This window comes from Leopardus geoffroyi, chromosome B3 (assembly GCF_018350155.1).
Source record: "Leopardus geoffroyi isolate Oge1 chromosome B3, O.geoffroyi_Oge1_pat1.0, whole genome shotgun sequence".
In the NCBI taxonomy this organism is placed as follows: Eukaryota; Metazoa; Chordata; class Mammalia; order Carnivora; family Felidae; genus Leopardus; species Leopardus geoffroyi.
In genome coordinates, this window is record NC_059337.1 from 76,083,052 (window position 1) to 76,102,999 (window position 19,948).

At 40.6% G+C, this 19,948-nt stretch overlaps 1 long non-coding RNA gene across 1 annotated transcript; it reads right to left on the bottom strand.

The window, feature by feature from the left end:
• Positions 1-10,847: 10,847 nt before the first annotated feature.
• LOC123582356 lies at positions 10,848-19,099 on the bottom strand. The gene is made up of 3 exons (XR_006704343.1): positions 18,982-19,099; positions 17,328-17,434; positions 10,848-10,978 (listed from the first exon to the last, which is right to left on the bottom strand). It is a non-coding gene; the product is annotated as an uncharacterized LOC123582356 (long non-coding RNA).
• Positions 19,100-19,948: the final 849 nt, after the last annotated feature.

Genomic DNA, 19,948 nt, shown 5'->3' on the forward strand with positions numbered 1-19,948 from the left:
CATTACCTCGGACTTTATTAATAGTTAATTATCATAAATATGTTTCTGGTAGTCTGCTATCCTTAGCGCTATTGCTCAGGAAAAAGAAAAAAAAATAAATAAAAGGTCTCTGACAAGTTCTTATGGTTTGGAGACTTGGTCAAAGAGGTTTGTTTCTCTCTATCTCTCTCTTTTTATTTTTTTGGGGGGAGCATGTTATAGCTTTTCCAGACATGAGAAAAAGCAATCATCAGTAGCTAGAAGAGTCTCCAGACTCAGGGATATTGTTATAATCGGGTCAGTTGAGCCTGCTTTCAGCTCATTCCACATCACAAAGCTGTCATAAGACCAGTGCTTTCTTTGGAGCAGGTACATTCAAATGCCACCAGGTTGCAAGCCTGGGGCTGAGAAAGGTAAACTAGTGTCAGTGAGCACATCATGTTGCAAAAGCATCATAATAATTGTATAGACAGCAAAGGATTGCATTTCACTACCGGGAGCATCAAATACATAAGGCAAATGCAAACAAGCTATTGTCACCTACCAGGATTGGGAACCTGAGTGTAAAACTCCTAAGCTGTTCATTACCAGCTTAAATGAGCCCGTTAGGCTTACATTAGACTTAAGAGAAAAGAGAAAATAGTGCTACTGAATTGCCAGGGATGCGAAATTTCCTAATGCAAGAGAAGAATCACCACAAATCCAAACGCTGAGCCTTATTGTATTATCTATCTTATATTCAATTTGGAAAATTCATAAACCCAACATGGGTATAGCTTTTATGAAGTTGTTAAAAGAGATGATAGAAGAAATATCTTAGCATCATTTCCATATTTGTCTTTTTTTTTCCTCCCCTGTTAGGAGCACTGCTGAGACAAAATGGGATTTGGGAGAAACTTGTTTGTTTCTGGTGTATCTGGTGTGGATCAAAAAGAATCAAACAGAAAAGCAACCTATGGTAAAATTTTGAAACCCAATTTTTATCAGAAGATGATTTTGATTTTATTATGTTTGATGCTAGTGAGGGATAAGACAGACATGAAAGGTTTTGAGTATAGATTTTAGAACCGAGTGATGAGCAAAACTGACAATTCATATTCTTATCAAATCCTTTTGAGTCTTACAAAATAGAAGTTTCCTTGAATTTTCTGACATCTTCACATCTCGCCCTGCTCGAAACTTGGAGACTCATAAAAGACAAACAACATAAAACTTGAAAAATACTGGCAAGAAGAAATTTTCAGCTGCAGACCGGTTTAAAGAAAAAGTCTTATTTGGTCGAGGCTGAAGGAGCTCTTCAATATAAGGTAGTTGGCTCCACACAGGGTATTTGACCTAAAATCTAACTATCATAAATAAGGAACTGAAGCAGAACGTAAATTACAATGCTGACACAGAGCTTTTCTTTGCTAGTTTCAGGTCAAAATACAAACTCAAATCAGGAGAAAGTATCTTTGTCGTCTGAGAGTTGTTGTTCTTTTGGGTATCAAGGTAATCTCAAAAAACTTTCAGGTGATCACTCTTCGTTTATTTAAGACATGATACAGCGAAGGAATACCAAATAGTCTTTACATGCTCTGCACATGGCTTATGGTAGTACCGTGAGCTCTCTGGCTTGCTTCAAAAAACAAAAAACAAAAAACAAAAAACAAAAAAAAACAAACAAAAAACCCCACAAAAAACAAAACCCTTTCAGTTCAAGGATGCCTTCTTCTTCATCATGTTATCACGTGGCCGTCATTACCACTATTATGACTACCACAATTATCTGAATATTTAATAAGCGGGCATCTAATGAGCAACGTTAGGCAGTGGAAGCATGAAAAACTTCTACCTCATTAGCCAGGGTAAGTTATCAGAGTTAATCAAGAACTGATGGCTGCAGTTTGTTCCCATTCCTATTGCATCAGCTCCGTGGGCATCATATGAGTCAGGAAGATAACCTCCTGTTCAGAGAGAGCTCTAAGGATATTATGGCTTCCCGGAACCGGGCAGGTGTCCTGTCTCATGAAAGTCTATGCTCCTTCTCTACAACATCCCATCTCTTCCAGAAAACAGTTAAACAGTGTATTAGTTGGGATCATGAGCCAACAGTGGAGGGGTTGCAGGTAACCAACAGGGCTGTTTTTTATACCGTATCGTCTGGTAGGGGACGGTAGCTCTAACCATATTCTTAATGCTAAGGACAGACTTAAAGAGCCTTCACGACACTAATGTCAGGTTTCTGACCTACCTTTTTGACGCACCACCCTATTTAGAGCACTATTTGAAACGCTACAGGAGAAAGTGTATGAAAAAGGAAGGCTGATGGAGTACCGGCTTTAATTTTAATTTCTTCGGAATTAGACAGCATTCTAAAATCCCAAGTGTACACATTAGTCTACAAAGAGAAATAATTATTAAAGTGCTCCAGTCACCACTGTGTACAGCCACACCGTTTGCTAGAAGCAAGGGTAGGTGACAGTGCAGAGAGGCAAGAACATTTTGTCCTGCATTAAGCCGTGCTTCCCTCAGCGGCTATGTGTCAGACGCCTGGTACCCTGGTTCTTTGGGCGGGGTGAGCCAATTAGCACATTCCCTAGTCTGGAACGGTAGTTGCTGTGTATGTGATCTGCATACTGATTCAGCTGAGATCTGACCTTCTGGGCGGAGAAAAACAAGAATCCCAGGTGAGAGAGAACATTGGCCTAGATTTTCCTATCCTCTCTCCTCTATTCTTTATTTGCAGGCATACTGGCCGAGTAGTTTTTTCTGACTAACTCAGAGACCAGAAACAGTTCTATTTCACTTGAAATTTAGATCAATGTATAGGATTAAAACTATGAAAAATCACAGCTTTTACTTCCTTTGGCTGATGTCAAAAATGGAAAGCAGGTAGCTCAATGTAATACTGACACTCTTGGCCCACATGGGGGCAGTACTAGGTAATCAAAAGCCTCCAGGAGCTGCCAGGGCAAGCAGTCTGGCAGGAGACGAACTCTGCATGCATAAAGCAGAATCAGGTTAGATTTTCATAAGCACAAGATTCCTTAAAGCCAATCATTATAGTGTTCTAAATGTTCTTGCTGAAGGAATCAGGAAGGGAAGACGTCTACCAAATTTCCAACTGATGGTGCAATCACTTGCCAGGAGATGTTGGGGAAATTCTTTGATGGATTACTCCATTTAACACTAGAATGTCCTTTTAACAGACATAACATAAAATAGATAAACAAGCCAATTTTTTTATCATATTATCAAATGATATTCTAGGTTTGTTTGAAATGGGGGAAGCATATCATAGGTGTAGATTTTCGGTTTCTTATTGTCTCATATGATGAGTGGCATTTTGATAAATTTTCAAATAAAGCATTCCTAGGGAAACTGGATAAGTAGGTGTGCATTCCATAGCCAGTGGAAGTTTACCAGGATATTTAGTACCTGGTGGTCATTCGTGGCTTGATGATTTTGAACAGGTCTCTTTCAGATGGGTCTTTAAGTTATAAATGCTACACAAACAGACATTGGTGTAATGATACGCTCACCTGATCTGAAGAGTTTTCAATGTTGAGGGAAGAAATCTTTTCTACCAAGACCTTCAAAATCAATTATTTTGGTTTCTTCTAAGACAAACTTTAGAGATTCCAGCCAAGAGCCATAAAGGTATGTTCAGTTGTATTCCCACAACCTACAGCGTTGAAAGACACAACGTTACAAAGCCATCTACTCTTTACTCAGAGGTGAGACTACTTAAAATACATAGTGTCTAGATAGTACTGTCCCATTCCAACCTTCAAAAAACAAACTTGGAATTAGCTGATGAGCTCTTACCTAGGTCACGGGAAAGCAGTGGCAAATCGCTCTTTATGACAGCGTGGAGCACAGAGCTGTGACAGAAGCTAGACAGATTCTCAGAGAGGAATCAAAAGACTTTCATGGTGATAGTGTATACGCACTGGACAGAACAGAAGAATATCTACCCCTGATATCATTAACATTGGCTTTCATTCCCTCTTTCCTCCCTGTACTTCCTTCTTTTCTTTCTTTGTCTCTGATCTTCTGGGAAAACACTGAACAGTGAATTCTCTCCATCTTCGTCCTTAACTTTATCCCCCTTTCTGCTTATACACATACCAGAGCATCCGATCACACCCACGGAAACTGTTTTTCCCTTAGGGGATCATTTGGTACTCAAATGGCTACGGTTCCAGTGCCGGAGCAACAAGGTTATTAGAGAAAATTCAGTTTTGCCTTTATATTCGTTTTCAAATCTCATTAGTACAAAGGTTATTTCTCCCATTAAATGGCTACTTAGTATAAGGTATATTAAAAAAGCACATCTCTTTGCTTACTTTAAAATGGTAGCTTGGGCTGGCATGATGGAAGCCAGCTCCCTGTCCCACGAATGTTTTGAACACTGAAGAAAGAATCTGCTTTGCCTCTGTCTGGGGTTTGGTTAAAAAAAAAAAAAAAAAAAAATTCTCAGACTGATTTTTCTATTCCAGCTTAGAAAATGACTAAAATGGCTATGGATTTGAACCTTGCCACGATGTTACCTTAGTGTCACCTGGCAAGTTGTGATAAGCAAGTGTTATGCAAAAACGGCCGGGCCTACCCCAATGCTTCTGGAAATCGGTACACAAGCCCAGTTAACACTTAAGCAATAGTATGCGATCACTTTGTCTGGGTGACTATACTATTTTAATGAGCACACAGGGAAGAGAATTGCACAGAAGATCTAATGCTAAACAACAGATTAATCTTTTTAATAACTTGGGACTTTTGCTTGCTGGAATTTAATTTTCCCTTCTTCTAAAATACTAAGTAGAACGTGTAACATGGTAACGTGGTTTACCATTGCTTTGGGGGCGAAGAAGATGGGATTCAGCTTAACTTATCCCTTTCCCCTTGTCAGGACCCTTAAGGCACCCACGTTAAAGCACGTTCTCCTTTTTGCTTTCTGTTCTGCCAGCACCAGACCCCCACTCCTTCCAACCCCACTTACTTCCTCTTGCTTGTTCTAACTCGATCATTAGCAAGAGAGAGAGGAATGAATAAGAAGAGAAAGACAAAAAGTAATTAATTCAGTGAAGTGCAGCTGCAAATGAATTTTTGAAATAAATTATTAATTTTCTCCTTAATATTTCTGTATTGACACTGCTCCGTATCTGGGGATTGGGAGTGAGAGCCGCTTCGCTCCACAGCAGCAACGCCCCGGGTACAGGCCGCGGCGCCTTGCTGCAATGAGAACGCCTCGTGCTAACCTGCTGTTTCTCTCCTGCATCAGCAACATGCCTTCAGCCAACAGCATTTCCAACAGGAGTGGGTTTTTAAGTTTCCGGCAGGTAGGGCGGCCAGGAAGGATGGGAGCAGTTGCAATAAAAGAGGTCGAACGCCTTAGTTTCTGTATCTTCTGGTGTCAGCTCCCTAAGATACTGAAAGCAAGACAAAAGCCAAATGTCCATGATGAAAAGAAAAAAAAAAAAAGAAGAAGAAGAAGGAGAAAACACAAATCTAAAATCTTTTTGCTCCTGGAGGAGGGAGAAAAAGGCTGGGTGTTAGGTCGGGAGGACCAGGAGTCACCAGCATGGAAAGAGCTCTGAGTCTGTGTGCGTGGGGACCAAGATGGGCAGACATGAGGAACGGTGGGAGGGCGGCGGCACCCGGGCTGCTGGATGACCTCCGCCGGACTCACATCTTCTGGCAACTCTAAACCCGGGTTACAGAACGCACCTTCTATCGCCCCCTTCGCTCAAATCAGATGTTATCAGGAAATCTGCTTTTCTTGACCTGTGCAGCACGTGGTCGGAAGGTAAATAAGCATTCTAAGGAAGACACTATTTTTAGTAACAGAAAGCCGCAGTGCCACCTCTGCGTTCAAAGATGTTGGCTCCAAATGGCAGAGGAATGATTGTTTCCACTTAAAGTGATTGATATGTCTACACACACTTGAGAGATAGAATTTCATTACCTATTCTTTCTGCGGGGACTGACTGACTACCGTTTCAAAGGAAAGAGTGAGCACATTCGTATAACAGAGTACCATTTTCTTCCATGAAATGGAGGGGGAAGAAAAGACCGATACATACAGGGAGAAATTGTGCTAAATAAACAGAACAAAGATCTGGAAAGAGTGAAGAAACTACCACCGCAGAAGAATGTTCAATCCGCACAGTAATTAGGCTTTTACTTTTCTGTTCAATGACAGTAAAATATTTCTATTGGTTCACTCACAGCAGTATTTATTTTCAAATTACCTGTAATGATTAAGCAGAGGGGAAAAAAAGGGATTACAAAAGGCAACCTAACAGAATTCAATTTATTCCATAATAATACTTAAGAATTAATGCTTGCGATTTATGCAGCACTTGAAGACTTGGAACCTCAAGTTACCCAATATCTTACAGATGATTTTAGAAGTGAAAATGAAGAAACCCAATCTCTAATTTGGGGTCACACATAAGGGAAAACAATTTAATGAGCTCTTACAACTGTAATGTTCTTTTATAAAATAAGAAATCCTTCTGCAACCTAAAAATCTGTTTCCTCTCAAATATTTTTCTCTAATGCTGTTTGGTTACCTCCTAAAGCCATTATTTCCAGCAGAGTCACAGAAATCCTCAGCTGTGTAGGCGGTCCCAGTAAATTTAGCAGCCAAGCCACATTTTGACATGTTAAGAATAGGCGTCCATAAATCTTCTCCAGCTTCTCCTGAGAAGATTAAATCTTTCTTTTCAAGAATTTGCTAAATTTCAGGAAATGCTGTAATGTAACAAATGGCCTGTAGACAAGGCTGAAGAAAGAGTAGAAGATAATGGAATCCCTTTGGTCAAGAACTGAAGCAGAAGCTGAGGAAAACTTCTGAAAGTTCTACTTGAGCTACTAGGGAAGAGCGAGGGGCTGGGGCAAGTGAAATCGATCTGTGTGCAAGAGCACAGGAGCAGTGGCACGATGAAACCTCCAAGGAAGCCGCTCAGTCGTAGAAAGGTTTCTGTTTCAGGACCCATCTCTTGAGAATAGAGATGGCCCATTATAACCTTTCAATTATAGAGACCTTTAGGTAGTCCAAGTTTCACTGATCTTTCTCACACAGAATCAGGGAGGGGGATGCGAAACCATTTCCTTTGTCTCCCAAGTCCACTTCCGAAGTATTTGGACAGACAGACAATTCTGGTTTCAAAAGTTAATCTTCATCTCTCTTATTAGCTCTTGATCCCCTGCCCTGTATCTTACTTTTCCTAAAATAGGTAGAATTGCCTTTGTAACGCGCAGAAACTTAACCTCTATTCTATCTGATTGGACAGGTAGAGAAGATAAAGTCTGGTAAAGAGTGGGGACGTCCCAGCAGGTACATACTGGCCCTATCTACCATGTGAAATCATCTCTGCCAGACAGATCCATGCATTAAACACATATATCTAGACATAGCTCCCTATCCACTGAAAGATCCCCAAACCACATGGTTATCCTTCTCCTGTACCTTTGAGAGTTTCTATGTTCTGACTACCTTAAAAGGTAGTCTTGCTATTTTAGATCATTCTATTACCAGGATGTCTATTTAACTGCAATCTATTGGTGCTACTCTTTGCTAAAAGTCCCCCAAAGTGTGGTTATATCGTGACCCTCAATATCTGCAGTTTCAAGATTAATTTTTCAGGATATCACTTTGGACAATAAATGCTTTTTCGCCTCTCCAGGAACTTCCAACACCATATGCCAAGCCTGACTCATAAAAAAAAGGACCTGTAACCTGAAGAATTAGTCTTTGAGAAAATATATTTTCACCTAAGGAAAAATATATATCTCAGTTCTACTAGTCCTTCAGCTCCTTATTTATTTGTACATCCCTGGAGCACCTAATATGTGTTTAATACATATGCATTGAATAAATAACTGAATAAACGAGTTAGTCAATGAATAAATATTTACTTGTATCTGGCTACCAACTAAATCTCATCCAGAAATGCTTAGAGAAAAAAAAGTCTAGACATTATCTCACTGAACCCTGCCATTTATTATAATCTTGGGTAGAGAGGCATGGAAAAGGAAAACGACTTATCCAAGTTCCAGATCCAATTAGTGGCAGGGCAGAATATCGAAGTGAGATGTTCTGACTTTAAATCCAGGACCTTTGCCATTATAATACCCAGGCAATTCATGGTAAGTTCTTAAAGTGTGGCGTTGTCCAGATATATGTGTTTTTAAATAGAAAACACTTGTAGAGCGAAAAGTAGGTTAGATCAAAGCGAAGCTGTTAGAGCACAAAAGAGGCAACCCTTGAGCCTGAGGTTTGGGCCAGAGACTACCTAACTACCATCTTAGCCTTGTAAATGGTCAGGATGAGATGATCTGTTTGTACAGAAGGAGAGAGGTCTTCACCACCCTCCATCCTGCCCATAAGCTTCACCGTTCAGGCCCAGACTGATTTGGGGGAGAACTTCCTAGGGGTGGCTAGGAAAACATCAACCACTTATTTATGGACAAGTTTGACCAAGCCGTAGAACTTTAGAGCAACTTTCAGAGGAGGAGAATGACCTTCTTAAAGCACTCGCCTCAGACTTTTTACCTCACTCAGAGATGACCAGCTACTGGTTTCTAAGTTGTAAGAATGAATGCATGGAGACCAGAGAGCCAACCCCGCATCAGCCTTTGAAGTGCTCTGGCTCACCCTCACAGTGGGGCAGTATCTCATGTTCCGTACCTGCCCCACCTCCCCTCAATTAAAACGTCTTCTCTGGGCCCATTACAGGTAAGCAGCTGAAGACTCTTTAATTTAGGTTATATGCAGCTGACTCACAATTCTCTATTTCAGGACTGGACCTCATTCTTATGCTGTAGCCCCATATGTAATATATACTAAGAGACATCTCAAGCTCAATCAGTCTAAAATGGAATACTTTTTATATCCTGCTCCAAGCCAGAAATCTGGGCTTCACCCTAGACACCTCCTTCGATGTCATCAACCATAGCCAGTTTGTTACTGAGTCTCACTGATTTATTCCATCTCTATAGTATTTCTCCAATTTTGTCATCATCTCCCTACCTTGTCTTGATCGCCTGCTGTTTGTTCTGGTGCAACGTCTTTCTAGCCAGCATCCCTATGTCCAGTCTAGCCTCTCTCTGACCCACCTTCCACACTGCAGTAAAACCTTTCTAAGGTGTAAGTCTGATCCAGGCACTGTCTGGCCTCCATGATGCTCTACCATTTTGGCAGGGCCGTTTGGCCCTTCCATGCCCTTCCATTCAGGAAGGATCTTTCATCATCCCGCTCTTTGCAGGGCTTTCCATAAGTGACCTTCTGGAACCATTGTGGACCATTCCCTCTGGAACAAACTACATCATGTCTCACTCCTCAGGACTTACCTACTCCACACTGTTTCATGTCTGTCTTTCTATATATAGACTTCCCATTGCCTGGAATGACCACCTAAACTCTGCCTTTGTCTCCCCTTGCCTTAAGTAACACTTTCTCTGTTTTTCCTGATTCCTCTAGCAGTTTTCTCCTCTACTACACCTGGCTATTTCTTAGTTGCAATGCTTATTATGCTACACTGCAATTCTTGCTATTGGTTTCATTTCTTTCTTTTTTTCCCAAAGACCAGCACAATGCCTCCTATTTGAATAATCATTTACATCATAATGGGTGGTTTAAGATTAACTTGTTACCATCCTAAACAATATGCATTGAGCTGCAAGGACTTCCTGAAATAAGGCTCTCCTCTGAAAGCTTGGAGTTGTCACCATGGTAAGGCAAAGAGGAAATATTTTGAGCCTGGCAGTAGTTTGGGCACTACACAAGTTCTTATAGATCAGAGATTGTCCAAGAAACCCATTTCTCACATCCCCCTTACCTAGAAACCCTATACCAGAGGCCAGGATTCATGACCAATACATGCATTTGGTCAACGAGGGCCAAGTCCCTGCCGTGGGTCTGCTGCTTTGCTTTGAAACTGGTGGTACTGCGTCCCTTCCCTGCAAGGCCACGCATCGTGTGGAGCAGCAGGCCCACTCATCAGCTCCATTCCATGCATGGTTTAACTGCAAGGTATGTTGCCTGAGATTAACCAGGATCAGACATAGAACAAATGGAATGTCACTTACGGGCTGGCAAACCTGCAGAGGAGTCAGGCCATCAGCTAAACTTGAGTTCAGAATCCTCAAAAAGTGGACAGATTTGGTTTCAGGAATTGGTTTCAATGGCAGGCCTTTTGCATTTGACTATGAAGGGGTTTCCTCAGGGTATGGGTACTGGGATGAGTAAGACAAAATGCTCTTCTGAAAAGAGATCTGGTGCAAACCAGCTCTAGCTCTGGAAATTTTCTCTGCCCAATTATTGACCTGTTCCCCTCTTCCTTTTAAACTACCCAGGATGGATTAGTTGAATTTTTTTTTCACTTTGAATGAATTTGCATGAGCAGTGTGGAGAAATGATTTTCATCAATTATTTAAGAGAGGAAAAAAATGTTTCTGTCCTCTGACCCTTTTTGGAATTAATCATGCTGTGCTGGTCTGAGATCACCAAGTCTACTAACACCAACAGGCAACGTGAGATTCAGCCATCTGATCCGTGATGAGGAAGGGTTATTTTGAATCCTAAACCAACCTTTTTATCTTCACCAAACTCCAGGAGGTTAGAAATCATATCTGTTTAACTGCTTTATTTATAGTAACCACAATGCTATGGGCAAATGAAACATTAAAAATTCATTTTGGAGATTATATCTTGTTTTCATCTTAGAGTACAAGAGCAAAAAAATATATATATCTTTTTCTAAAATACCTAACTTACTACTGGCTTAATAAGATCCACTATTTTTACACCAGCTCTAAATTAAGAAAAATGACAAGTCAAATTACAATTGCGTACGCTGCCCATGAAGTGTGCTGTAATGCCTCCAGAAAGCCTGTGATCTTACCTGCCAATATGGAGAAAATGATATGAGTATGAATCTCAAGTCTGAATAGTCTAGTTGTTGCTTGGATATTCTTTGTTCTTATATTCACCTTGGAAAATGGGAGTCTGATAAAAAAAAAAAAAAGACATTCCTCAAAGAATTTTCATCAGGCCTGCAATTTAGAAAATATTTTCAAGGCAATTGTCAGTACCACTGTTGATACGAGAAACGATTCTAAACCCATTCTCGGCCCATGCAGTGAAAGTGTGTCACCACCATTTGAGCCTGATCTGGAAAGATCATTTTAAATCGGATCCATTCTTTGTCATTGAAACAGTTGTACGAAGCTCTCTTTCTTTCTCCTCATCTGCTAAATGAGATCATCTTCACCCACTTAAGACATCTTGATGAAGTGTTATGGCTTTTAAGGAAATTTAAATATAGGAAATATATTTTTAAGAACACTCTGAGAATGATTTTATGTTTTCTACCTAAAGATGTAAAATGATATTTAATTTTAGATTTGCATTTCCTCCAAAAAGTATTCATTTCCCAAAATAATATTTGCTGCCTAGAGGGGTGAGGTTATGGATGATTTAGCCCCTTTGCATTCTAAACTCTGTGATACTTTGTTGTTTTTAGAATTAAAAATGAAAAGCAGCAGAGTATCTATTCAACACATATGTATTGGACATCTTTTCTAAGGGAGGCTCTGAAATAGTTATAATGAATAATGAGTGAGAGAGAACAGACCAGTGAGAATGACGCCTATAGAATGTGGAAAGTACAAGAAGTATATAGACAGAGGGATATGCTGTGCTAAAGGAGGAAAAGACTAAGCAGTATTATTGCAAACCTCGAATGAATCATTTGTTCATGCAGCTCTTCCTTCAACACCATGGTGATTAAAAGAGTTAATTTTTCTCACAAGAAGAAACCATTTCCTCCCAGCAAGAGTTAACCCGACTTCCCAGACCGACCTAACTCCTAGGACTGAATCTCAAGGAACCGTTCTCAACAGTGGACATTTCCTCCTCGAATACACACAGCTGTTTAGTGTATCTAGCCTTTTGGTTCATGCTCATCTTTGTCTAACCCCCTTACAGGACAGGCACTGCAGCGCTGGGACCAGAATATAACTTTCAGCTCTATCTGTGTTCTCATCTACCTTTCTGTTACTAAGCTTCAAAGAGAGGTCTAATTTAAGACCTACGGTGTGTTCAAACCTGTAGTTCCAGATAAGGATTCTCCCTCTTACATAATGCATTTTAAAATGAGAGCAAAAAGCCCACATCAGTGTTGGATTTCTACTGTTTAGTGTGGAATATTCTTGAAGACTTAAAATTGAAGAAGGAGCCCAGGGTTTGTGAGCTACGGTAATTAGTGCTGGTGGCAGTAAGGCTTGTCGCAGAGTTGATGAAAAGAAACCATAATTTCTGTTCAACTCCTGAGGGTCTCCTTTCTGAAGGGAGACTTGCTATGTTTCTTTTTAAAGCTTGGATCAAATAACTTAAGCAGACGCTGTGACAATACCATTTGCAGGAAAGGAACCTATGGTATGACTCACTCACCCACTAAAATGACGCCCTATACACCTACTTGTTCTTTGCCTTTACTTGCTGAGTCCTCTGAGTCAAAGCATTTGAAAATCAGTCCGCACGTCAAATCCCCGTGAAAACCTACTTGCAGACCGACATCTTTCCTATTCATCCTTGTCCATTTCACCTTGTTCGGCATAGGCAGAGTTATTAACAATTTACTTATTAACAAGGTCTACATGCCTACATGCAACAACTCATTTTTTCCCTCCAAGTTAACATAGGTAATGTGATATGCTTCGTTGCTCCATCATCCCACTCCCTAGAGGCTGAAAGAAGTTTCCTTTACTCTCTGAGTCTTAGAAATCCTCCAGTTCATCCCAACTTTTCTGAGAGCATCTGCCACTGAAGAGGCAAACGTGCAGACCGAGGTCAGCAAACGGTTCTTTGCAGCTTTTACGCTAAGTTCCCAAATCACCTGATTTCATTTGCCTTTGAGAGTATTGGGAGAATTGTAAATTGAATGGAGGTGCATTACTTTTAAAGAATTAAATTGGGTACTCATATCATATCCAAATACCCCTGCAAATAACAAATATACTGCCTGCCACGTAGTAGGTTTGCTGAATGAATACTTGAACAAATTGCAGAACTAATGTCTGGGATTATCTGGCTGTACATTATTTCATTCAGAGAAGTTTTATTGAACATTGTGGCAGGCATAGATGCAGTGTGCTGTGCACCATGACCTTGAATCCATCATCCTGCCTCCAGACTGAAGAGTAGTTTGGTCATTTTAGATAGATGGAAATTTATATTGCAGACATACTTCATCTTGCAAAGTATGTCTGATTCTTAAAAAAGTATAAAAATGTCCCTTTATTTTGTGATTCTAGATGCATTTATAAATCAGAGAGAAACTAACTCCTTAAACTTATCCGAGAAAGTAGTTAAATCAACAATCCCATTTACACGAGGAGACTGAAGACCAAACATGTATTTTATCTAAGGTAAAGGGAGCAGTTACAGAATAACCCCCGACCCCTTTTTTTGGGGGTAGTTACAACATAACTACTTTTGCTCTCTCATCCCAATGTTAGACTATCCCTGTGAATCCTTTCCGCTTATTCATACTCTTCTAATTAATCAAACAACTCCGTACATTTGTCATGTATTATTTAGGAATATTATTGTAACTATAGGTTTTCAACGATTCCATTGCCCTGAAATGGGAATATACCTGTTTTTCCATAAATCTCTGGGAATTCTCTTCTGGAAAAAGTTCTAGATTTTAACCATTATTATTAGGAGTTTTTTTCCCTTACACATTACTTGATTCTGAACACATTTCACTGTGTCTTTCAGCAGAGGTGAAAACTAATAGGAAACCATAATTTATTGAATGAAAACAGTTCATTTATCTGAGGACAATTAACTAACCCCTTTTTAGTATTCTATTTTTTCCAGTTAATTTATCTCAATTACCTTGCTTCTTTATGAGATAACTTGTTGATACATTTTTGACCCTGAGTGAAGGCTTATTAAACAGGATTAATATATTAGCATTATTCCTCTTTACCAAATATTTCCACGATATTTTTTCCCATGAATATTAACAAAGAATGACAGAATAGGACGTTCACTGCCTGGTATGTATCACGAACATATCAGTTATGTCATCATATTTAACCCTCGCACTATCACTGTGAAAATTGCTTCTGGAAGCTTTAAAAATTGAAACATGCGAACAGTAGGGACCACCAAGGTTCAATAGCTTGTCCAATGTCATGTCCTTAAAGAGAGGTAGGGACAAGGTACAAGTCCAAGTTTGACAATAACAAAGCCTATTATGTTTTCAACACAATGCTCTGACTCACAAGCAAATGAGCCAGATAAGAGCCTCTCTGGAGATGAATTTGGAGTCTGGAAAGGTTAAAAGATACTTAGCAAAGGGCCACTTTCAAGCCCTGGAGAGCCAAGTGCCATTCCTGTGTTCTGGACTTGAGGTCTGCCTTGAGTATGTCCTTACAGCCCAACCCTCTATAGGGAATGATGCTTTCCCATCTGTGCATGGGAGCTTAGCACTCAGGAAAGATTCCAGATTGACATCTGGCAATTTAAAGTTCCCCTAGAGTTATATAGGATGAGAATCTGGCTTATATTTTCTTTTCCCTACATAGCAGCTCATAATGATTCGTCTGTCACTGGCTGTTAAAGTGGTTGGCAGGCCTGGTGTGTGCAGGAAGTCAGGGTGACAGAGCCAGGATGTCTCAGTGGTTAAGGATACGAGGAGAGGGACAGAGCACAGTCTCTGATTCCAGCTCTTGCTCTGGGCAGTCACTTAACTTCTCTCTGCCCAGCCCTCCCATCTGTAAAATGGAAACAGAGAAAACTGATGAACTTCTCAGAGAAGCTATGAGGCAGAACCCATGCACGATTGACACATCGTGTTTGGGATATAGAAAGGGTAATGGAAAAGTTGAAAGCCATTTCAGTGTGGGATCATTTGGTAAAAATGTGATTAAAATTTTTACTATTTGGCAATCCTGGTGCAGCAAACCTTTAATACAGCGTTGGCTGTTCTATGTAACCAGCCTTTTAGGAACTACTGAAGCAATCACTGCCCTGTGAAAATTGTGTGGGACGAGAATGGAAATACGTCAAATGAAAAACGTGTCCGAGGTCCTCCATTCCCCAGGCTTCTTGAGGTCATATTCTATGTCTTCTTCATGGTGTGCATGTCCCCTAGTATGTACTTGAGGACCTTGTACCAAGGAAACCATCAGTCATGAGTCAGTGATCATGATATAGTTCAAGGCCAAGAGAAGCCATGAGGAAAGATCCCTAGGACTTGACTTTAATTTTTAGGTAGACTGGCTAAGGCTCTGATTTTCCTTATGTTACTTGGGCCTATTTCTTAAGTGCCAAATTAGTCAGAGCTTCCATATTTCTACTTTCCAGTTTCTCTGGGCTCTCTAGAGATGCTATTTGTTACACAGGTGTACATCCAATACAGACCTACCTCACCTTCGAACTCATCAAACGTGACCATCCATATGCCCGTTTAAATCTGAGTGTTCTCTTTTATAGCTTTTTTTTCTCCCATCCATGAGACTTGCTGTTGGAAAGATGTGGTTTTTATGTACTTCAGACCCTCTTTTTTTTATTTTTTAAAGACAAGTCATAGTAACAAGGGGAAAACATGTAAAGGCTTTTTAAGAAGCCCTGCTATGGCCCAGGAAGGTGTTATGCCAGTACTTTGCTATTGAGGGTGGTGAGGGGTAGACCACCGGCAAAGATCTGACCTGGAAGCTGTAGACAGTTCCACCCAGGCCTTCAGAATCAGAATCCTCATTCTAACAAGAGCCTCAGGTAATTTGTATGTAGATTAAGAGAAGCAGTGGTCTAGGACCCAGGTTTCAGGATAATTAGAAAAGGTCAAGACTATAGTTAAAGGCCAAGAACACTTGCAGCGAGCAGTTAGTATTGGGTTCCACTATTATTGGGGCATAGTCTCATATAGAAAAAAATGTCCATTCTCACTCTCCAAGAAACTGTGAGGAGCCAAAAAAGTAATGAGGCCTAATGACTGGGTCTTCCCTCCTCTGCAGCTATGAAGACCATCCCCCGCACCCCCGCGCCAACTCTGTTTCTGCTTCGATACTTGAAACTTTCTCCATCCATACCTGATGCTATTGTTCTCCCTTCCTTCCTGGGTAAATAAGAGGCCAGAGTGTCTCCCTAGCCTTCGATACACTCTTCTGTCTTACCTGCACCAAACTGACAATTCTCTGAAGAGCTGAGACTAGTTTTCTTTATAAATAACCCTGAGTCCTTTAGACTTGTCATAAGAGGAGGGAGAAAGAAGCAATGAAACTCCCTAACTAGCTTACTTTGGCTCCTGGATGCCAAGGCAGATGTTACAAATGGCACGACATGTCTGCTCAGGGCCTCAGTGTGGAAATTACTCAGCAGAGCAGACATGGGCCTTTCTGTTTTACTGCCAGTTATGAGCTTGTGAATAGCACACCACACTGCCCTGATTAGTGGATGCTTTCACTCCCTCCTCATAATCACAGGGACTGGAGCAGAATGATAAGAAGGGATTCCATGATACTGTTGGTGATGTAGGGCCGCCCTCTCTCGTCTCCTCCTTTGTTGTGCTCTTCTTAATGCAGACAACCCTTTGAAGTGTGATTTTTTGGTTTTGACCGACTCACCTGAGCCATCAGAAGCTACACATTTCCCTTATCACTGTCCTGACTGAGGCTTGAAAACACCCATGGGAGAGCTTCAATGTTAGTGCACAGCTGTTGGGTTATACCATTCGCTGCTTGCCTACCAGGAGATGTGGATTCTCCTATTGTACTGCAATGAATAATCACCTTAATTTTTATTAGAGGTTTATCGCCAGACCTTGCCTAACTTTTCTGAAAAGCCTGAGGGAATTTGTCAGTTGATTAAGAGTCCAGTTAGTATTGCTAAGGGATTGCTTCTGGGGAGTTCATCCAAGACTTCAACTCCGTCCTTTTCTCTTGTGAGTATGCAGGCAAGGGCGGATGAGCGAGCAAGAGAGGATGTCTGGGCTGGAGCTCATAGTGTTCAGGTGTGTATGACTCATTTCTTTGGATCCCAGTGGTATAGAGTTCTGAGTCTCACCTTCCTTCACTTACTGAAGGGCAAAGAAGGAAAACAAGTGGCAAGTGGCTGCATTTAAGTTCTGATAAGAGGGCACAGATGCTGTTTGGTAATGGAAAATTTACTCAGGCTGTGTACGTATCGAGCTACCTCTTACAACAGTGTCAGACTAAATTTTTACGACACAAGCATCTATGTCACCTTAAACATACCCAGAGCACAAATGTGATCTTTTAATATGTAAATCTTTCTAAAAGCAAAAATCGTACTGGAGTTGTTTACAATGATGAAGACTTACTTTAAACCAGAGAAGATAATTGCTTTCATCTTGAATTGTTAACTCTGATCAATTGGTAGTGGTGCTTGGAGTCCTGTGTTGAGAAGAATATTGAAGGAACCTCAGGGCTCAATGGAAAAGAAAACCATGATAAATTACATAGAAGGGAATGGAAGCATTTGTACTACATGCTTTCTCTATACCATTCATACATATTCCACTATAATTTATTACTCTTCGGAAGGAAAAGAAAACCTCCAATAGCTCAGAGAGAGCTAGCTCTGATCAACTCATAGGTGCTTTCCTATGTTAAGATCTAGGATTTACTGGATAAACCAAAGCAGCTTGCCTGGATAAACGCGACCAGTGTGTCCTAACTATACTATACAGTTCAAACAGATTAGGGCATACCTAGTTTTAAGAATACTAGGTACTTTTCTTTTTTGTTCTTTTTTTCATATTTCTCTGGACTTGGTGTTACAGGGTTTGGGTTAAAGCTCAGGCTAAAACTGCAGGACTACGGGCCAGATCCTCAACTTCTCTGGGCTTTCGTTTCTTCCTCTGAAGGCTGATAGAAAGAGCACATGAGAAAAGATGTCCATAAAATCATGGTAGGAGTCACGAGAGGTGAATAGTCTCAAAGGACTTACAAAATGGGAAAGGGGGAAAACTAGGCTAGAGTTAGCATGAGTATAACATAGATACTGAATAAATAAGAGTTATATTTGATTCCTACTAGTCTCCTTATAAAACTGAAACACTTTAACATCAAAATACATGGGAAGGAAAACAATTTTACTTGTAGAATGGTATCAAATACTTAAAAAGATTATAGGAATTTATGTGTGGGCTAGGTGACTCTAATAATGGGAACAGACACACATAAACATTACTCTCTAATATTTGTAAGTAAACGTGTGACTCTCTGGAGTCACACAGAGCTTGATATGGTATGTCTTTTCTTGCAATGTGTAGTGACATAGCCTCTCCTCTAGTTTGTAGTGAACAGACACATAAATGTGTCTGTATTTTTTACATGGCTGGATGAGTTGGCACCGACTGGGGTAAAGTAAAAGATCATCTGCAAAGCAGATAACTAGGAAAGCCATAGCAACGGATATGGTTAGGTTTACTTGATCAAACTAAGACAAAATGAAAATAATGAGAATTTAAAAATGGGTGTTTATAAAACAGATATTTCCTGCATTAAGATAGCTAAACCCCAGGGGCGCCTGGGTGGCTCAGTCGGTTAAGCGTCCAGCTTCAGCTCAGGTCATGATCTCATGGTTCATGAGTTTGAGCCCCGCGTCGGGCTCTGTGCTGACAACTTGGAGCCTGGAGCCTGATTCATATTCTGTGTCTCCCTCTCTCTCTGGCCCTTCCCCTCTCAAGCTCGCTCTCTCTCTCTCTCTCTCTCTCTCTCCCTCTCAAAAATAAAAAAAAAAAAAAAAAAAAAAAAAAAAACAGATAACTAAACCCTAGCTATGGTTGGGAGAGGTTGGTAGTGTCTATCCAGGCAACCATAAGCTTGATAACTTTCCATACAGTTTTCCTGCTGATGCATCATCTCAGATGTCCTGGGCTTCAGTCCCTGGCTGATTGATGCCTCTTCCCAATACATGCTTTCCTTATTTCCAGAAAAAGATCTGAAGGACAATTCTTCTTTGCCACTTACCAACTTTGTGGCCTTGGACAAGGATCTTAAACTCCATGTGCCTCGCATCCTTCACTCATAAAATGGAGGTAACAATAGTATGTTATATTATGCTCACACTCTGGTGAGGTTTGCATGAAATACACATAAAACTGAAAAAAAAAACTGAAAATGTTAGCCACTGTATTCATGTTAACATCACCATGAACTTCAACCTAAACACCTTCGTTGATGAACACTTGATTGATCTTACACTGATGGTACAAAACCAATCATGGGGAACTTCCAGTTTTTTGTTCTACATGTAAGGAGCTTAAAAGTCCTTCTGACAACAAGAAAGAAGATGAACAGACTGAGCTATCCACTTTTGGATCCATAAGAGAGGTCAAGACACAGGCCCAAAGATTGAAGAGGCAGACAGGCGAATACAGGTTTTTGTGGAGCAGAGAATCAACACAGAACCTGTAACAGGAAGCAGGGCCGGAGCAGGAACACCTGGATTGTAAGGACAAATTGCTGGAAGTTCAGTGTGGATAAGTCAGACTTTAAAACTCCAGGGGCCCCAGTCATTAAGGGGCCTCTACTACTAAGTACCTCTATAGTTTTGTTACCACTAGAACCTTGACTAGGTTCCCATAGTAAATATCAGAGGAAAATCCTCTCATGCTTCCAGCAGCAGGAGGGGGAAATGAGCCATTTTGGAACAGGCGAGGATTGTGTGCTTCTTAACAAGGCCTGCTGTCAAGGGATAGTTAAGTGGGGTCTACCTTGGATCTTGCCCAAGATCACAACTGACCTGGGGGAAGGGAAATACCCATCTCCAGCCAACTCTATCCATCCTGACCCCCCTAAATGGGGAGCGAAAATGAAACTAAGAAACCCTCACGAAATTCGCAGTTCAGAAGACAGTGCAAAAAATTAGCAACTTTATTAAAGTTCAACCTATAAATAGACATCTGTTTAAACCCACGATTATGTGGCCAATGAA